Source organism: Pleurodeles waltl, chromosome 1_1 (genome assembly GCF_031143425.1).
Source record: "Pleurodeles waltl isolate 20211129_DDA chromosome 1_1, aPleWal1.hap1.20221129, whole genome shotgun sequence".
NCBI classification, from domain to species: Eukaryota; Metazoa; Chordata; class Amphibia; order Caudata; family Salamandridae; genus Pleurodeles; species Pleurodeles waltl.
The window spans coordinates 682,139,898-682,160,933 of NC_090436.1; the positions used below are offsets into that span (position 1 = coordinate 682,139,898).

Sequence of the window (21,036 nt, forward strand, 5' to 3'; positions counted from 1 at the left end):
TCCAAATTTGTTCTTTGCATATACATGACGCGGGTAAGGGAAATTTTAAAGGAACAAGGGTGTTTAATAATTTTACATGCATTGTAGTGGGCATTTAAATAATACTCCCCGAACACCGTCCATAACGTAAAGTGCTACAGTTTGGGGACATTTATTTTTATACGCTTCAATTAAAGTAATAACATTTGCTGTTTGCATTCTCCGAGCTTAAGGCTACTATTCTATGTCACCAAGGGCTCAGTGCTCTACTCCAGGGGGTTTAGTTAACCTCCCCAGTAAATTCAGGGAGACGTAGTCCTTGGGCACTTCACCTGCTTTAACTGTATTAAAACACCTGAAAACAATGCCTTCTTCAAAGGAAAGCCAAGGACTAGAAAAAGCATCCTTGTCGACACGAGTCGCGTGTTAATGTGACAAGAAACTCTAGGCGATGTATTGTGGGCGAGTAAATTTTTTTTTTTTACTATTTACGAAAAATAGTCCGTTACACTTGCAGTTAGTTGTAAGGCCGTCCACGGGCAGTTGCCTGTGGTAATATTCAACACCCATCTCCCTCAATCTCCCCATGGAGAAGTAACCTCAGACAAAAAAAAACAGTCGACGTGAGAGTCTGTACGGGATCTAGTGAAAGAGCACGATTCCCAAAACGAAGTAAATGGTCCCTCGCTCCGGTGCATTCCAGTGGCCTGTTCCCGGCCTTTGAAAGATCATTCATAATTGTTGCACTCTGCCCTCTGAGATGGTTTCTTAAACTAAAAGCACCAACACCAGAGCTCCCGTGGATGTAGAGATGGAAGAGGCTGCAACTTCGTCCCAGATGGCACACTCGCTGCGGAGCATTAAGAACGGAGCCTGGGCCCGAAGGTGCGGAGCAGGTCACGTCACACTTCACAGTCTTCGCGGCGGCGCAGAACGCCACCACTAGTTGTCTTCACGGGGGCGCACTGCGTAACATTCACTGTCCTCGCGGCTGCGCGGTCCGAGGTGGACTGCGAGACAATGGCACCACACAGTTGCCCATCCTGCTAGCAGCAGAGGGAATGCGTCGCGCGCCAGACAGGTGGCAGAGGGCGAAACACAGGAGGAAGTGTTAGTGAACTGGAGGAAGTGGAAAAGGACCACAGGCGGCGACGCGATCGTGACGCAAGGTACAGGCCGGGTGGCTTTCGTCGGCGGAAGTATTCTCATCAATACCGGTCCCGTTCACATGGGTCTCCCATATTTCTCAGGCCCGGACGTTCACTGAGGAGGGACAGGTAAAGTCTTGTAGAGAAGGATCAGCGAGCCCATCAAGGCAGAAGACTGAACGCGGGACGTGCAGCAGGTAAATTATGTACCGGAGGTCAATGAGGGAGGAACTCGGTGTTTTCGGCGGGCCGCGCTGCAGCACTGAGTTCTGGCAGCCCTCGCACCATTAGACATTGGTGGCACTGCGGGCGGGGCACTGCCACTGTAAGCTGAGCAGTAGTTCAGTGATAATTATGAGGTCTCACTGGCTAGTCTTGTACGACGTTTCTCCTTCTCACATCCCGTCCCGTTCGATGGGGGTTGCTGAATGTCCCCTTTATGGTCCCGTCAAAGGACGAGTTTGAGAAACGTATATTAAATCGTTGTGAGATAAACAGGAGGTAACAGTTGACTCGAGCAACCCGGCTGAATGTTCATCTGCTCGCCTTGAACAGTACAGAATCCCAACACTATGAACATGAGCTGTGCAGAGGTGCTAGTTAGGGGCCACTGTTTGTTTACATGGTAACTGTGAGGGAGGAGCTACAGCACAGTAGGTGTCCTGCACAGTACATCTTTAAAAGTACGGTTACCAGAAGAGACGGTACATTAGTTTTTTGAGCACCACAAGAGAAGCTTCAATAAAGGTATCACTGGTTATTAGAATAATCAGATTAAGTAAATTAGCCTGGCGACAGCAATCACCCGAGACTCCCTTGTTAAAGCAGAATGCTAAGTTGTACTAACTTTATCTTAAAAGAAAAGGTATATCATCTTTCCCTACATTCCTCCTTTTATGCTGTTTGTATGTATGCGTGTGTATATATATAAACACACACACACACACTTTAACGTTAGATGAACCATAGTAATACACACACAAGAAAAAACAAAAATAATCCACAAAAGTGCAATTGTATTATTACAAATTATTGTGGCTTGTTTATTTAATTTCAAAACTTCTTTTCATTAATTTTTTGTAAGCACACTGGCCTGTTGTAATCTATCTGTGGGCTTCTAACCACGCCCACCGCATGCCCATCACTATCACTCGTTCATGGGCTTGCCTTTCAAAAATACTTTATCATTGGTAAATGCTTTACGTTTGTCCCTCCTTGGGGCAGTTTTGTTACTGCCTTGGCCATCGACCCTGTTACATGAATAATTGCACTTTTGCCAATAGGTTTGACTTTGAGCGAAGTTCTTTTTCCTTTTGTGTCTCTCCTTTGCACTCAGTCATGGCCACTGTGGCGCTTTAAATCGTCTCGCTTATGTCACCCACTTTTTTGTTTCAATTCATGTGGCAAGAAAAGTCCAGCTAGGAATGTACAACGCTAATAGCTCTAACTCAAGCTAACACAAGACTCATTGCATTGCAAATGCCTGTTTCTTTTGTGTACACCACTATGGTTAATCTTATGTATTTATCTGCTTAACAGGGGTGCCTTTGGCAGCAGGTACTAAATAGAGCATGCGCAAGGTCTCAAAGTTTGGAACAGTTTAAAATCTGCGACCACTAGGACCCAGTTACTACGTTGTGTATTTTTGATACTATAAGACGTTGATTCTTTTAGTTCGAAACAAAAGCTTAAAGTTGTTAAAAGTAAGGTCCAATTGAGGAATCTTAATTCCTGTTTTACATTAGTCTGGGAAGTGTTAAGAGTTTGATATTTCTAGATGTGATACTGTATGGATAGTGTAAACTAAACTAAACTTACTTCCCAATGCAGAGTCTGCCTTTCACATTAAAAATATATCCTTTCATTGAATGTAAAGGGTTACTTGCCCTGTCTTTCCAGCACACGCATTTACAAAGTTTAGAAGCGGAAGTACCATATCATGCCCACTGGATTTTAAGGATTTGACACTGGTGGGATTTTCCACATTGCTGACAGAATATTCCTTTTAATCCTCGTTTTATTTTATTATGGCAAAGAGCTAGATAAATAAAACATACAGTTTCATTGTGTTGAGAAACTAAACTTGCATGAGAGACATCCCTTTGTATGGGACTTCAGACATGCTGAAGTGGCAATTCTAAAATACTTATTAACACATACAGCATTATGTAAAATCGTTTATAAAATGTTATAACTGCTAAAGTTTGCTCGGCCTATTCTGATTCCTTGCATTTCTTGTCTCCGCTTCATTAATGATGTTAGCTCACTAGTAAATAGATTTTTTTAGAACTGAGCAGCAGTTGCAGGGTAAGTGTTGGTAATACAAGAAAGTGTATAGGCTTGAACTATTGGAAGTAATAAAAGTTAAACTCCCATGGTCTTGCACTTTACGTTCGCTTGTTGCTGTCAGTTATAAACCGGCAATCATAAAGAGCTAGATGTAGTGGCAGAATAAGTTCACTTGGGTTGCGATTGAACAGGTCTAGAAAAACAGCTCAACCGAGTTAATTGATCATACAGGGATACAGAAACTGTTGCTTTTATGGTGTTCCATTTAAATGCTCTGAATGACTTAATGACGGAGGGGACAGTTACAGATGCTATGACTCCTCCAGAGGTTATGGTGGAAATAACAGGGGCTCCATCCAGAATGACGTTTCTTTTAAGCTTCACATTAGTAAGAGGTGAAGGAGAACGTTAGCAAGCGAAAGTCAAAGCATCTTGGCATGATTAAGCATACAAATTCGAGTTAAAGAGATTGGGAGTCACACCGTAAATGTATTGTTTGTCATTAACATATTTCTGTGAGGAAGTTTCCATTGTTCACCTGTGTTGTTGTGGGTCGTCACACTGGTGACCTCTTCAGGTCATCCTGCATATCTTTCCATAAACTGTCAGTGTACCATCTGATTGTGTGTTTAAATGTAATAGAATGCATTTGGAATGGGGTCCACAATGTTTTTTGTTTTCGTGCTTAATGGGTATGTTGTTCAGAGAGATTCTTAGGGCGATGTTTCATAAAGTGCCCCGGGGTGAAGCATGCATATGTACCTGCTTTCTGTGCCTCTGGGCACTTTGGTATTACAAAAGGGACTGAAAATGCTTGCATGACCCTTTGCGTAATCTCGATTACCCCAGTGCTCATATAGTGCCAGCTGAATACTAAGGGGCCATTCCCTCATTTGCATGCGGGCACACCTCATGCAAATGAGGGAAACACTTTCCCTCTGCACCTGTGCCGTAATATGGATGTGGGCACAAAGGCAGCCGAGGCGCACTGACTGCAGTAAAATGGGGTTAATGGACCTCACCCCATTAACCCCTGAGGATGCTCCCTGAAAGGGGAAAAAGTTGTCCCATCAACCACCCAGAAATCCCACCACAGGTAGATAGTCACTCACTACACAAACCTGCAGGGGTGATCTGCACTTAAAACAACTGCTCTGCCTTTCACCCCGAGTGCAGTGGATTATCTCTATTAGGGTGCGCTATCTTTGTTTGTGCCCAGTGCACCTAATTAAAGGTGCACCACAGTGCAAACCGGGGCAGTGCACTCTATATTTAATAAGACCCTGGAATTTGTTTCTTCCGGGATGGTATATGGAATGAGTATGAAGTTACACATCAAGGGTTTTAAAATTATACAGATGAAAAAATCTAATCTTATGGCCGAGAACAAAGACCAGACAGAATGCTTGTTGCTTGAGTTAGAAAAAACTTGAGACAAATTCAAACAAGATGTGGCTAGTGCCATTCTTGTTGGGTCTGCAGTGGCAAGTTGAGACCAGTGGGCTTTATTTATTAAGCGTGCAGAATTTCATGTCTGTGATATGACAAAATATGTTCACCGAAAGTTGAATTCTAGGGCTGTGTCCCATAGCAATGTGTCATTTGAGTGGACAGGAACCTGTACAGTAGCGTTTGAGTTAGTGAAGGAAGTTATGTTTGGAAGGGTATGTATTTAATGACAAAATGTACTTGAATGCTGATGCCAGTCCACCTCACTTAGGTATATTTTGATACAGAAGTGCAGTGGATGTGAAGTTGTGGTTAGTTTTTGTTGAAGCACATTGGAAGAGGTGCAACACTGCTGCTCAGTTATTGCTAAAGTGGTGCTAGTTTGGCACCTTGGTGAAGTAAGAAATGTGGGTCTGGGCAGTTAACCTTCTTGTTAGTACATTTTGCACATGTCAGAAGATGATTTTGATGAGTATTGAACTACATTGTATGTTGCACAGAATGTGACATTGTCTAGCTTTTGTGAAGGAAACTTTTAGTTCTATTAAGGACACAGAGGCGTGAGTTATAGATTTTACTTTCTCTATTTATTTCTCTGCAACCCGGCCAATTAACAGTCCACTTTAAAAATAGGACTACATATCCCAATGAGTTCTTAAAACAACAACAGTCCAAATAACATACTGTTAATCCATATAAAACAGTCCTCAAGAGAAACAACTTTCTCTTCATGTGCCATAGCTGACTCTTAAGTCTTCTTCTGCTATTCCTGTTTCTGCTTCATTCTTGTTGTAGGGAATGAGAATTTGATACTCAGCCCCCTAACTCATATCCATATTTCACTGGGCAATTCAGAACACCTCACCACCAAGACATGGAACACTCTTCCAACCCACCTGCGTCAGACCAAAGACCTCCTTACCTTCAGGAAACTTCTCAAGACCTGGCCGTTCAAGCAGTAGCAGCACCCCCACCCCCCTTGTATTCCCTCCCCCACCTCAGCGCCTTGAGACCCTCACGAGTGAGTAGTGCGCTTTACAAATTCCTGATTGATTGATTGAGAGCATACAAAAAAGGCAATTTTTCAATCATGATCAAAAAAACAATGTGTAGCTATCCCATACAATAAAGATATGTTCTGTCTCTTGGTGGGAAGACAAATTCATGATATCCAGGTGGAATAGTCCTATACTCGGTCTCCTTAATAGAATTGAGTCTTTTTCATGAAAGCTAGGACATTTTACAATACATGTCAGGACTGAAGGCTCATTGTGGTATTTACTACTGCCTTCCTTTTAGCACTGTTATACACTGTCACCTAGAGTAGTACTAGGATGCCACTCTTTGAATGTGGTGACTCTCTTTGCTGAGTGTTCAGAGAAAGATTGTTAGAGAGACATAGTTGGTGGATGAAGTTCAATAAATGAGACTTGCCTCATTTCCTGCCTTGTGGGTTCTTAATTCCATGGCTGCTTCAGCCTTCATATTGACAAGTACAGGATCAGATTTGGCTGAAACTCAACACAAGTAATGAGGCTAGATTGCTAGGTTTCTTCATCCAACGAGAAGCAGCAGCCCAAGACTTCACATTCTCACCTGCCCACATCGCTGAGAGCCCAGAGCTGATCTCCAGCTTTACTCTCTTTGTTATTTTTGTTCTGCTTAGTTCCCTGTGCTGAGCAATATTTAAGGGCCCAACTACAGAAAGTGTTCACTTCCTCATCCTCTGTAAGCATTGCTGCTTTTCTAGTTTAAAGTGACCGAGCGCCTTCTAGTTTAATTAACAGGATGGTGTTTCTGTGGTATTTTAGATGGTTGGTAGGTGTATGGTGATCCGTCACTACTGTCTGCTCTTTTTCTCTCAAGGCGGGAGGCCTGCGTTTTTAGAATTGTTTCTGTTTCCTTCGTGATGTAGTCTGTGTGTCGAAACGCATATGTGCCCTCCGTCTGACGCACAGCCATATTCGTGAAGAGCTGATTCTTGAGCCTCTTCTGTTATTGGAGGATTTGTCATGGTCGCATGGGATCACTCGTTTTCTGAAGCCAGGTGTCTGTTTTGTCAATAGTGATGTTTTTGTATGCCGGTTTATATCGGCTGAATGCTGTAAATCAAGAGTGACAGATGAAATTACTTCAATTGTTTATTGTGCAGTTCACTTATTGATATGCATCTTTTTTGTAGTGTGTATTTTGAAGTGTAGTGCATGGATCACGCATAAACACTGTTTTGATGGTGCTGTGTCTTGTTCAGTCTCGTGTAAGTTTGAAGCTTCTTTTGAAGAAAGAATTAAAAATCAGTTTGTGTTGCACTGTAAGCTGTTTAAAGTGACAGACGGAACTTTGGCTGAAAGATAAGCCTCTGCTTGTTGATGACATTGCTTCAGCAAAACGAGTTGAGTACTCAATGAGCTGTGTGAAAGAGTTAAGTAATAAAGCTAAAACGAAAGTGGGAAGAAAAAGAAAAGTCAGAGGACGTTCACTTTGTGGAAACTAAACCAAGAACATAGAAAGGATGGTATTCAAAGTGAGATGTTTTAGTTGTTGACTCATAGGTCATTTCTCTATTTCAAAAATGTGTCCGGCTATAAAAGCATTCTGTAAAAATGTTAAAAAGAGACATTTTGTCAAATGTTGCAGAAGTATATCCATTGGAACAGTACAGGTGAAACAGATTAGTGAGGACGTTGTTTTACAGATTGGCAGTTTGTGTAAAGGTATTCCAGTGAATACTGTTGAGGTGAATCTGAGGAGCTTATGTTTTTATTCATGTTCCCGATTGAATACTATTTCCCAGGAAGTGTTACAAACGTTATGGTAACTCATTGGTATTAAAGAAAAGGGATGTTAATTTTGGAGCTTATGATGGCCATTCTTTTTAAATGTCTGGTTATTTTCAGACACTTCTTGTATTCAGAAAAACATACACTGAAGGGGAAGTGTATGTTACTCTCAATGGTGACAATATTTTGGGTTGGCCACGTCAGAAACAACTTGGTGTTTATATAAACCCTAATGCTGATCCTCAAGTATGCATAAGAGAAGCTTTAGATATCTTATCATTCCAAGGAAAGTGACAGTTGGAAAATTTCCAGGAAGATTCTCAAAGGTGATTAGATCAGAGATGGATTGTCATTAAGGATATTCTCACCAGAGTGTACTAAAATGCTATCCCTTCGCTCTCCAAAATGAGACAACGTCCATTAAATGTTCAACAGGCTGTCAAAAAGGAACTCGAACATCTGCAAGAAGAGAGTATAATCACTGCTTTAGAAACCACAGAGTAGTTGGCTCCTGTGGTTGTAGCCTGCAAACCCAATGATGATATTAGGTTATGTACAGACCTAAGGAATTTGAATAAAGAGGTTGTGGTGGATAAGCATCCATTACCAAATTTGATGGAAATGCTGTCCACCATCTATGAGGCCAAATATTTCACCACGCTGTACTTAGCCTCAGCATATCACAAAATAAAGTTAAATGACGTAAGCTTTTACGACTGAATATTTATCACACCTTGGGTTTCTGCAGGTTCAGTTTTTTCAGAAGGTCATGCACAATCAACTTGCTAATATGAGCGATGTCAAATGTTTTCAAGATGATGTGCTCATATTTGGGGCTACTAGAAAGGAACACAACTTGAGGATGAGTCAAGTTCTTAGAATTCTAGAGGATGCAGGTTTGACTTTAAAATAAGCGCACGTTTGAATGAGTGATGTATTCTATTTGGGGCACGTCATATCTGGTAGCGGGGTAACAGCTGAGAATGATCTAGTGGACTCCATTTGTAAGCTGGGTGGACCAACTAATGAAGGTGAAACATTATCTTTTCTAAACATGGTGGAATTCTATCGCAGGTGCGTACCTAATCTAGCTGATAACTCCTTTACTTTGAAGAATTAGGCAGGAAGGTTTTAAGGTTATATGGGATAAGTCGTATTAAAAATAATTTGATAGTTTTGAAGGAAGAGCTTTTTAGGACACTTAGGTTCAGGCTTTTGTGCTAGGCGAAAAGTCTATTGTTGTTACTGATGCTGCCATGAAGGTCTTAGTGCTATTCTTTTGCAAGTCAATCTTGTTAGAGAAATAGTTATTTCTTTTGCCATATGTTCAGTGGTGCTGAACTCAATTATTCAGTAATAGAAGAAGAAGCTTTTGATGCCCATTTGGCATATAGAAGTTTATGAGTATTCTTTGGTGAAATACTTTTGTTATTAGGTTGAACCATAAACATCTGTTAGAGATTTCTTTAAAAAAAAGGTTTGGATGCAGTGTCTGCATGTGTAAGGAATAGACAGCGGAATTTGTGAGGAAAGTGGTTTATGATATGATGTGATTTTGTGACCTCATCGTGTAATAAACTAACTGCCTCATCTTGGATCAAGTCAAGTTTGTTTATAAGTCCTTACTTAACTCAACCCTCGGTAACTGCGGCTTTGAACAGTCAAGCTATGTCAAAAGAACAAGTACAAAGATTCTAGAAGTACCAAAACAGCTGAACAAGAAAGAAACATGAATCAAAGAAAATCCCACACTACTTTATAAAAATTGATCTTATTTTTCTGAATTTTTGCACACCAAAACAAACGGAATCCACTTAACGGTTTCAGAGAGATAAATTATTAAACAATTAATAAATTGCTGCTTTCAGCCATATCTCAAACAAGCAGTGACAACTACTGCGATTAGCTGTTACTTGGGAAACCTTTGAAACTTTTGTAAAGTTGTGTTCAGTTACTTTGGCCTGCTTTGGGCGACCAACTCCAGCAGGGAGCAATTCACGGGGTAAATAAGGCTTGGCAGAACAGACACCTTTCAGTCAAAGCAGTCTCCAGTCCTGTTCTAGGCTCTGTGGGCAAGCCACAATTGATTTCACTAGATTGGTTCTAATGTAAGGGATACAGGATGCTGATAGAGTACGCAGTGGGTCTTTCTCGATTCACAAACACTGTGGGACGACTTTAGCCACAGGGACTGATGTTCCTCGAAGTCCAGCCAAAACCCGGTTGCTACTGGTATCTGGTTACAGTAAAACCAGTGGTTCCATTTAACTGAACCAAGTGTCTGTGTTTGATGACCAAACTACACTCCGACAGCTCTCCTAGGTCTAGCAGGCTGGTGTGCTTTTAAGTGTTGAGATTTGGTCTCCAAAGCTGTGATTTGGCAGTCAGTGGCGATCAAGCGATTGCGGCTTCCATCTTGCCGAGGAAGGCATCTTCAGCTTTTGTGGCCCTGCAACAGGAAGTAAACCAACTGACTCTTGGAATTACTTCTATCTGGGGCTTGGGGACAGCTTTTCCACCAGAAGGCCTCACAAGCACAGTCCTCTTTTTGCTAGCCCTAAGGGGAATGCAATTGTCTACTGGCTAATTGGCTTCCAGGTCCCCTGCCACCTGATGACAACTTCTTGCAACATGTGGCATCTAGCTATCGCAGGCTGCAATATTCTGCCCACTCTCACAATGGCAGAACCCCTCTCTTGCTCTGTGGCATATGGTAGCCTACTCTAGAGGTATAGCTACCTGAGGGCTACATGCTCTTGGGGAAACTGGTTTGGCAACTTTTTTCTCCTCTGCCCCTGACACCACCCTAGTTACCAGAACAAAAAAGCAGCCCTTATAGTGTGTGTTCACCATTTGCCCTTCAAAGTTGGCTTTCCCTTTAAAGCTCATCTTTTAGGGTTATGTCCTGTTTAGCCTTCCTGCCAGGGAGAGGTATTACCTCTTCCAACGGCAGACCTTTTGTGTTCCTTCCTGAGAGTCATTCACACCCCTCAGTAGGCGGGCAAAAGGTTCTTGTGGTCAGCAACTGTAAACAGTCACTGGAAAACCTAGGGTGCAGAGTGGCAAGTTTCTACATTTGCCATTTACTTAAAAGATACATTAAATTCGACTTAGACATCAAGTCAGGTTTAATGTAACAATTCTTTTGATACCTTGAAGGACCGACTTTAGTAGTTCCATTCTGAGGTTAGAACAGCTGAATTGGCGGCGTGTAATCCGGTACTTGACAATGGGGCTACTAGCCTTTCTACAACAAAAATGACAATTTGGGGTTTTACTGTTAAGATATATAAAAGCACATGGCCAACTATTTCATATATAGCACCCGCCTTGGTGGTCGGTAAGCCTGCCTTAAGGGAGACTTATATTTTTTAAAAAGAAGGAAGGGCTGGACTTTGCCATAAACTTTAATGTCAAAGTCCAGTTAGTAGTTTGAAAACTGCTTTACCAGCCGGCAATGGCGGGCTTGGAGTTTTACTTAGTCACACTTGTCGTGGCACAATAAGTACTGCAGTCCACAAGGGGCACTTTAACTTAGAGTACCTGGGTACCCCGGGTACCAAATACCATATACACATTTAGGGGTTTCTAAGTAATTTAACCTATGCCAGTTGTGGGTGAGCCAATCAGATATACATGTTTTAAGGGTAAGTGCGCTGGCACTGAGGTCTGGTCCGCATTGTCATACAGATATACAGTGTTATACTTCTACAGTGGAGTTTATATGAAGTAAAGTAAATTGTGTGGCAATCATGTGGTTTCCTTATCAAGGGAGGAAAGCATGGTTTCAGATGTATATTTACAAAAGAGTTGCTGAACCAGTGAGCTATACTTAAAGAGGATTGGGAAAGCAAAATGTCACAGGATTTTCTATTATGTAAATGTCAAAACATTTTTAGAGATTGGTGATGAGAAGAAATTGCTTGATTAAGAGTTACAACACTACTTTGAAGTTATGGATGAATTGTCTTTCAGTGATAATCCAATGTTCTGGGGGGGTCCCAGCTTGGGGGTCCTACAAAGTTGAGAAGAAAGGTTTTGGATATTGTTCATGAATGTCATTTTGGTATCTATAAAACTAAGGAGCATATTTGTATTGACTTTTGATTTCCCAGTGTGGATCTGGAGGTGGAAAGATTTGTTAGCAGTTGTTCTGAATGTCTTGCCAGTGAGGCAGCAGTGAAAATCAGTGTCCTTTCTATGGTTTGCAGAGAACGTCCAAGTGGTCCTTGGGAGAATATATCTTTTGATATAGTGGGACCTTTGAGGGGAGAAAGCCGTTTTCCATTTGTAATTGCTGAAGTAGAAATGGTCTCAAGATGGTCAGAAATTACATGTGTGAGGGATATTACTTCTAGAACTATTATCAAATTTCTTGAGTAGCTTTTTCCGCCCTGAAGGTATTAACTGATGATGGGATACAGTTTTGTTCCAGATAGTTGGATATTTTTTTGAGTGTTGTGGAATTATCCATAAAAGTGTTCTTTGTATGACCCTGAAACTACTGGCATGGAGGAACTCCTCAATCGCACTCTGAAAAAGGCTATACAACTAGTCAAAGTAAATTATTTCGTTTGAAGTAGCAAACTACATGCAATAATAGTTGCATAAAAAGTTGGTTCTGGGTTGGATGGATTGGCAAAAAGATTGGAATTAAGTATCAACTGAGGTTGAGAGAGAATGAGTACTTTGAATAAGAGGAAAATATTGTTTGATGTCACTATTTAAACCAAATCAGTTTGATTTTTCAGGTCGGCAATTTAGTTAAATTTGCAAGAATAACCAAGAGTTGGTGAATGATATTTACTAGATGGGACTTACTTGATTTGTTGTCATAGGTGATCTTTCTTCTGTGTCTGCTCGGGTCTTCACACTCAGATTACGAGCTTACTGATTTACCAGCGATGCAACCACCACCATCACAGGCTTAAAACACAACTTTTAAAAGTAGAATTGTGAAGGCCAATCCGCTGCATTCAAAATATCCTTTGAGAGGTCTCCCAAAGAATAAACCTTTGATGCCAGCACCAAATTCAAGCCGTACAAGTGTATATATTTTTGTTATGGAGCTACCAATGGAGTAAACGGAACGCCTGTGCTCCCAACGCAATGCCCCTGCCCTGCTTCCCCAACCCTCCTGAGCAATCTATAAACCTGAGTGCTACCCCTACTCATAATCTGCTGCAAAGCAGACAGGCTGTTGAAATAGTTAACCTTAAAGCATTGATGTTCAGGTACACTGTACTGGCCAGTTATGAAAGTAAGTTCAAGACGAACACAGCATCTGACCACCACAGCAGATTTAAGTTCCTTTGCACACTAATGATACCATCTCGCCACACTGAACCAGAGCTTTTGACTCTGAACTTGGACCAAGCCACTTGGCACTTGCTCTAAATGTCCCGGGTTGTCCCATTATCTCTAGTAATCTTCTATGCTATCAACTGGAATGTTCTTTCCTTAATCAAAGGACACAGTTTGTGTGCATTTCCTTGCAAATGTTTGGAAACTGAGGAAGAATTTTTGGAAATCCGAGGAAAGATCAGGAAGAACTGGAAACCACCACTGCGATCTATGCAAGTGATGCCATGACCAAGTTCCCTTTCTGTCTGATGTGTTCTGTGACTATCGTAGTTGTTTAGAGCAGCAGGAATGCATATCTCAAGATTTGTCTCCAGAGGGTCCTGCCTCCAACTGAAAAAGGGTGTGAGTTGGCCTTGTCCTTTTTGTTAGGATCCACCTAGCAGTTTCAGACAATTGATGTACATGTCCATCTCCTGTTCTGACCATAATCTTCCCATAGTATTATCCCTACAGTGAGCTCCCCATCCCCAGAGGCTTGCGTCTGACTCTATGACAAGGTCTTTGCTGGTTTGGGCCTCCCTGTGAACCAAGCACTATTGGCTTTTTTCCTTCTTATCTATTTCTACTGCATGTGTCAGTCCGTCTCTAAGGTGTGAGACTTTGAGCCTTTAGTGCAGATTACTGGGAATATGGCATAGATAGTGAGGCTAGCAGCCCCAGCATCCTGGCAAGGTGTCTTAACAAGTCCTGAATCAAGCCGGTAACCCCCACCCTTTTTTACTAACAGGGACTTCACTTCCTGGTCTAAAAGGAGCATCTGTGCTTCCTACAAGGAAAGTTTTTTAGGTCTCTATACCTGAACTAGAGTTATGTAGAATTTTATTTGAAAACTTGCAACCATTTGCAGAACCCAGGTATCGCCTGTACATTGTTTTCATTTGCTTAGGAACAAGCACAACCTTCCCTCCTTTTGGATGGGAAAAAGGGAAAGACCTTACCTGAAGTTCCACATGCAGTGTTGGCACTTCCTCAAAAGACTCCTCTGCCTCTCTGGCTTCTGCCATGCCTCGGGTTGGGAAGAAATCCCCTAAACAGATATTAGTACTGAGATTGGAATGGCTTCCTTTTCTGATGTTTCTACGAGGTGGGAATATACAGTCAACAGGTTGAGCATCCCCTGCCTCTTCCAGCCTCACCAAAAATGGCTAAAGACTTATATCATTGACTTGTGGGTCTTATCCAATAAGGAGATTGTGATGAGGAGCCTGCGGGGTTCCTTAATGAAGGGGTCCCCAATGAGATCCCCTTCTGCCACTGGAGCCTCTGTTGTAGTCACCAGTTCATGCAGTTTCTGGACAATGTTTTATTAATAGAAAACATTGTCTCTTGACTGACAGTGCACAGATTCACATTTCTGAGTAAACACACATCTCTTTGAGCCCACTCAGACAAGATAGCCTAAGAAACTAAAATGCTAGACTTTCTGGTGTCCTTGGCCTCATCAAAAATGTTTGTTAGTGGTCCCTACTATGTCCAGTAGCTTATTCTGACAAGGAAAGGATCAATCTATCCCCTTCTAGGGGTCACTAACAAATTTAGTAGTACATGTGGCCATCTATTTCTGGAGTTAACCCTACTTTGTCTTCCAGCAAAGGTCTTGGACACTTTGCATTGTGACGCATCCTTTTTTCCGAGGAATTCCCTATCCTGCCACTCACGTACTGAGTAACCTTAGCTGATATTCTGATGTCAGATTGTCTCATGATAAATGTCTTCTGACTCCATTGAAGAAATATCCCTCAAACTTTGCGATTTCCTAGAACCACCCAGGATCGATAAATCTGATTATGCGTGCTGTACTTAAAACTCTTAGCCTTGGCGATTGTGCAATTAGCTGGCACCATGTCTCTCTCAGTGCTTGGATGGAAGCTGGGACCAGCAGGATGTTTTAGTTTAGGACCATCTTGTCACGCTGCTGCACCCTCTGGTTGTCAAAGAGAGACACCGTACATGTAAACAGCAGAGCCACATTCCTCATTTTGAATCACAGTTTTGTAAACACAAGCCATGCACTTCTGTTTTGACAACATAGGCTTTCTTGGGAAGGAGCAGGCAGCTCTCCAAGCCAGGTTGCTAGTCCTAATAGTATTTGTCAGATCCTAATTGAGTGGGAGAGCAGGCACGGTCTTTGCTCGGATATTTACCTGCAAAATCAAATGTTTATCAAATTATCACAAGTTGCACAGAGCAGTAACAAGCCCTCGGCGGGGATCTGCACCAGTTTGTCCCACCTCCCATTCCAAGGTGATTATTCTCACTAACAATTACCGTAGGGAGCAGGCCCCAAGGAAAAGTACTAAGCTGGCTGCTGAGTAGCGAAGAAAGAGGAAGTGCTTTTGCTGGAGTACTGTTTTATGTAGATGAACAAGATGTTGATTGGTCTGTTTAAGGACTAACGGGATATGTAGTCCTTCTGTAGTGTAAAGTTAATTGGTTGGGTTGCTGAGCAATAAATGGAGAAAGTGAGCTGCATAATTTGAGTCTCTGGTCCTAATCTAGAATCTGGAAGTACATGGTACTGCAACAAAATGTCCATATTGGAATTTCAAAACTTTTCACGGTTGAGATTGGAGTTAATGATCACCATTTGTGAGTGTCTTTGGTGGAAGAAGGTTGAGTTGGAAGAAAAGTAGGATTTCTTGGTTGAAGTAGCAATTCAAAAGGGTAGGAAGTTTGAGGGACATGAGTAGGATATTTGCCTACAATGGGTTTTGGAGTGTGTGTTCATAATGGACATCTGGGAAAGGAAAGGACGACTACTGGGCAGTCAATGATGCATTGTGAGTTTTTAAAAATTAATTAAAAGGCCACATGGTTGTGGTGCCAGAGCTTTTGAGGGCGAATATTGTGAATGAGGCAAAGGTGGTTACCCAGACTAATCAACTAATGAGGGTGAATTATGGGTCTCATGAGGTGGCTTATAATATAACAGGACTCATAATATATCAGGACTTTGTATTAGCCAACGTTCACTGTGTTAACCAGCGCTATTAAGCTGGTGGTAACAGAAGGGCTCACTGACATTCTTTTTTTTTTTTTTTTGAGGGAGGAGTGATTTATTTTTAAACGCAAGACTTTGTCGTAGAATACAAGAGAGAAAAGCAGGGTTTGAGGACTCCTCTGGAGGGTACCGAGAAATTAACCAAACTTCAGCTAAATTTGGGGTGTTTTGGGAAAAATGGGAAAAAGTGCTGCAAAAGAAAGAATCTGTTTTTTCCCATGCAAATGTCATCAATGAAGGGTTTGCAGTGCTAAAATCTTCCTAGCTGTCAGGAACAGGCAGACTTGAATCATAAAACCACATTTTTGGCATTTTACTGTGACATAGCGCATTTTCCTTTAAAATTTCTGAAACGTAGACCAAATTGTGAATTTAGCTAGGAGTCATTTGTGTAGGTCCTTCAAGGTTTTCCCACAGAAAGTAACAGCTGAAATATATTGAAATTGAGTTTATATTGCACACTGCACAGAGGCATAACGGAGAGCTAAAAAGGCGCGGTCCCCTTCCCCCCTGAAAGAGTGTATTAGACCCTCTTTAGGGTTTCCGACAGTTTGGTGTGCCACGGAAGCAGCCTTCCTGGGCATGGGTGCGGTTTGTGGCAGCTAAATTGCTGTGGAAGAGGGGGGTGGGGGGGTCACTACACCTTTAAAAAAGAACAATATCCGACATGATGAAGAGCATTACTCGGGCATTCCAGCCTAAGGCTCGTTCAACAGGAAAAAGCACGAGGGTGCTGCGAAATTTAAAAAAACAAATGCTTTGATCCATGGAAAAACCTCTAGCCTAAGCTCAACCTCCCCGGAACTACATCGCAGGCTTTACTCACCTCCATCTTTTCCCAAACCACCCCTAAAGAAAAGGAACAATAATGGAATCTGGCAATGAGCCCGCAACTGATGGTTAGATAGAGAGCAACTTGCAGAACTTCAGTGTTAATCAGAGCCGGTGACAAGACTCGCCCTCAGCCAAACCGCCAGGGCAAGGTCAGGCTAACGTCCAACAAAATAATAATGGACATTTACAAACATATCTGTTATTTGTCGCGACCGGATCGAAGGAACCCAAGGAGCCATTTAAATCAGCATTCTTGGTGGAGTGCTTAACTGAGGGGGGCAGGCCAGGCGAAATTCAGTACCTACTCACCAGTCCTCATCTCTCTATAATGCATCAAATATGCAGAGACGTTCAGACCCTTATATCTCTCTTGGGTTAATAAACTACTTGCCAATGCCAGACCCAATGTAGATCGGGGTCACAGCTGGACACCAGGAAGTTGGTTAAATATGGGGAATCATAAGCTCTGCGGCCAGGTCTGGCGCTGGTTCTGGGCATCCAGGCTGGACTCCCACAATCAGACAGGAGAGATACAAGACAGCGAAAATTCCCCACCTATAGAGACTAGGCTTCTCCAGATCCTTACTGAACTTAAGCCTCTAAAACTATCACAGGAGGAGGCAAATCACAAGACTGAAACCCAGCTCAGTCTCATAAACAATAACATGCAGCAACTGAGTACTTGTGTCAAGGAAGTCTAACAACGGTTTTCAGACTTAGAATATGGCGGATCACATATGGAGGCATCAGTTGGCAGATACGAAACTTGATTGACCGACTTACAGATCCGGGTCGATGATACAGAAAATCGCTCCAGCTGCTCCAACCTAAGGTTCACAGGGATACTGCAAGGGAGAGAGACTGGCCAGACTGTCATCAAGCTAATCTCAGATTTGATCAAACATTATGGCCCTCATTACGGCCACGGCCGCCAACATACCGTTGCTGTGGCTACTGACCGTCCATGACATTATGACCGTAGCGGTAAGGTGGCACTGCTGCCAGCAGCAGCACCACGCCAGCAAAACACCGCCTACCGTATCATGTTCCATGATATGGCCTGGCAGTGTTTTGCTGATGGATGCTGCTGCTGGCAGCAGTGCCGCATCCCGTCTCCTGCCGGAGGACCCCCTGCATGCAGGTAAGTCGGGTTCTCCAACAGGTGAGGGGGTTTTGTGTGTGTGACTGTGTGTGAATGCGTGTGAAATGAATGTGTGCATGAGTGGGTGTGAGTGTACGTGCATTTTGTATCATGAGATTGTGTGTGTGCCTGGATGAATGTTCGTGAGTGTTGCTGTGATTGTGTATGAATTTATGCCTGCGTGGGTGAATGTGTGTATCGGTGTGTATGTGTGTATATGTGGGGAGGGGGTCAGGAGGGGGAGGGTGGGGAAGGACTCTGGGGAGGAGGCGGAGGAAACCCCTATGAGTGCCAGGGAAGGAACACAAGCGGAATTATGTCGCCAATAGAAGAGATGCCAAGAATTAAGCTCTTTGCTGATGATGTCATTCTATATCTGAAGCCAGAGATCGGCAACATACAAAGGGTCCTGGATAAAATCAATGAGTTGACTCAAATAGGGGGGCTATAAGACTAACAATAGCAAAACAGAAGTTCTCCTGTTCAACACAGGAACAGATAATCTTCCTCCAGTCTTGCAACAACAAGCTTACGCATCTGAACCCATTAGGTATTTGGGGATATATATGTTATAAAGAACTATCATCATTTGTTTAACCTAAACTACGTCAAAATGCTTGAAAAAGTGCAGACACTTCTGGATAGATGGATGCCTCTCCCGTTGACCCTTATAGGGAGAGTCTCTTTAATCAAGATGTCTGTTCTTCCACTTTTTCTGTTCTTATTTAATAATCTGCCAATAAGAAGAGTAAATAGATCCTACTTTCACAAACTCGATTCCATGATCCGAAGTTTTATATGGAGGGACAATATCCCAAGGGTCAGGCTCTCGGTCGTACAACTTAATAGAAACCAAGGGGGCTTGACACTTCTTAATTTTCAAGTTTATTATCAGGCTGCATTGCAGGATACACTAGCATGGCACAATATTTGAATAGCAGAGAAACCCTGGAAACATTTTTGGTCGATAAGATGATTGAAGAATCAGAAATAAGCCTCCCAGTATTTATCAAAATCACTAAACCTAAAAAAAACTATATACAAATATATTTGGGATCTCAGGAAAAGAGCAGAGATTTTAAGTCAAACATATCGAATACCATCAGGCTATGTTTACTTACAACTACAGGAGTGCAAATATATTGGCTTACACCTTCCAGAAATGGTGATAGCTCAATGGAAAAGCAAAGGTTTTAAAGAGATGGGGGATTTTTTCCTAAGAGGTAATACATCATTTGGGATGAGGTAGCAATTATGGTGGAGAATATGGCACGTAGACTGTTCTTGAGCTATCTTCAAATCATGCATTTTCTTAGTATTAATATACCCTTGGGAAGTACTCAAGAACACCCGATATGGAGAACTCTAATTAGGAGTAAATTAGGGGGTACAAGAAACTGGTATAGATTGCTAGTTGATCCATCCACTCCTGAATTAATTACAGATTTCAGGGATAAAATCTATAGAACAACGCAATGTGTTATTTCTAGCGAAGATTGGAGAATTATTTCTGAACTTGAAGATAAAGCTTTGAGGGCAGCCAACTATAAAAGAATGTCTTTTCTGTCCAGATGGATGGCTTATTACACTCCAGCGACAATACATAAGATGCTTCCACCAATCCCTGACCAATGTTTCGTTGCCATCAGGAGGTCCAGGGCAATTGGGTACATATTTTTGTAGATTGACCAAAAAATGGCTAATTTAGAACAGAGATAAAGAAGGTACTAAATCACAGTTCTAATTTAATGATTGAGATAGAACCCAGTCTAGCTCTGTTTTTAAGAAAACACGCCAGCTAGTTAAATATCAACAATACTGTATTTTAATTGTCTTTGCAGTAGCTAGGTCATAAATACTGCAGCTTTGGTGGATGGCAACGCCTCCTACACTCCAGAACTGGTGGGATAAGATGTTATGAACCAAGAAATACGAGGATGGGGTATTCAAAACGTGTATAAAAAAGGTTCACAGCGATATAGCAGTATTTAACGGAATAGATATCCTAGTAAGGTATGTAATTAATAGAAATACCTGAATATTATGTTAACTCCATATAGCGATGACTGAGACCTGGATGAGTCTATACATCTGGAAGTGACTAAGGGTTGTTATGAGCGTTTGGTGCATTACACAATAAATATTGTCTATAAATACAACAAATCGACCAATATGAATGGATCAGCAGATGGCATGGCGATGGCAGCAGCCAAAGTAAATTATTTATTATTGCTAAAATGCTACTTATGTATTGTTTCTGTTTTTTTTTGGTAATATCCACACCTGAAGTGAAAAATATAAAAATAAATAAAAAAAGAAATTGAGTTTTAAAAACCTGCCACTTGTGTCTACATTTTCATCTGTAACGTCTTCCAACTGCGGCAGATATTCAAATGAAATATGCTGTTATGTCCGCTGGACCCTTCTTGTTGCGGAATTATATAGGGCTTGTAGGTTCACTAAGAACCCTAGGTGGCCACAGCCAATAACTGAGCTGCACCTTGCAATGGTTTTTCATTGTGTACCGGGTATACAGTAATTAATTCTGTAAAGTATAAAGAGTGAAAAATAGGTATTGAGGAAACTTATCTATTTCTGAAATGGGAATAAAATATTGAGTTTAGAAGCAGTGGTTATTTGCAAATCTGAATTTGGGGGTTACCCATACTATCATGTGAATTAGAGGGTATTTCCTAAAATTACTTTTTTCTTACACACTATCTTACATCTGGAAAGCACAAAGACAATTGATAATAACACTTGTTCTACGTTCCCCAAGTCTCCTAATAAAAATGGTACCTCACTTGTGTTGGTAGGCCTAGTGCCCGCAAAAGGAAGCAGCCCAAAACACAACATGGATACATCAAATTGTTCCATGCAAAACTGACCTGTTTTTTGAAAAGTGGATAGCTGTGGTTTTTCAGGCCCTACTTCAGCTGGCACCTAGGACAACCTTGCAAACCAATACATTTTAAAAAATTTGACACCTAAGGGAATTCAGCATGGTGTGACTTGTGTTGCTCTCCCCAGGTTGTTTTACCCAGAATCCCC

General features: G+C 41.8%; 1 protein-coding gene across 5 annotated transcripts in view; it reads left to right on the plus strand.

Annotated features, from left to right (window-relative positions):
- The first annotated feature begins 917 nt into the window (after nucleotides 1–917).
- CSNK1G3 (casein kinase 1 gamma 3) overlaps nucleotides 918–21,036 on the plus strand; it is a 479,935-nt gene continuing 459,816 nt past the window's right edge. For 2 of the 5 annotated variants that reach the window (XM_069227054.1, XM_069227089.1), the window contains exon 1: nucleotides 958–1,324. The gene's annotated coding sequence lies outside the window, so the exon portion shown is untranslated. Of the gene's footprint in view, nucleotides 1,325–21,036 lie in introns of all 5 variants that reach the window. The other 3 variants (XM_069227062.1, XM_069227072.1, XM_069227081.1) reach the window with 2 other exon arrangements.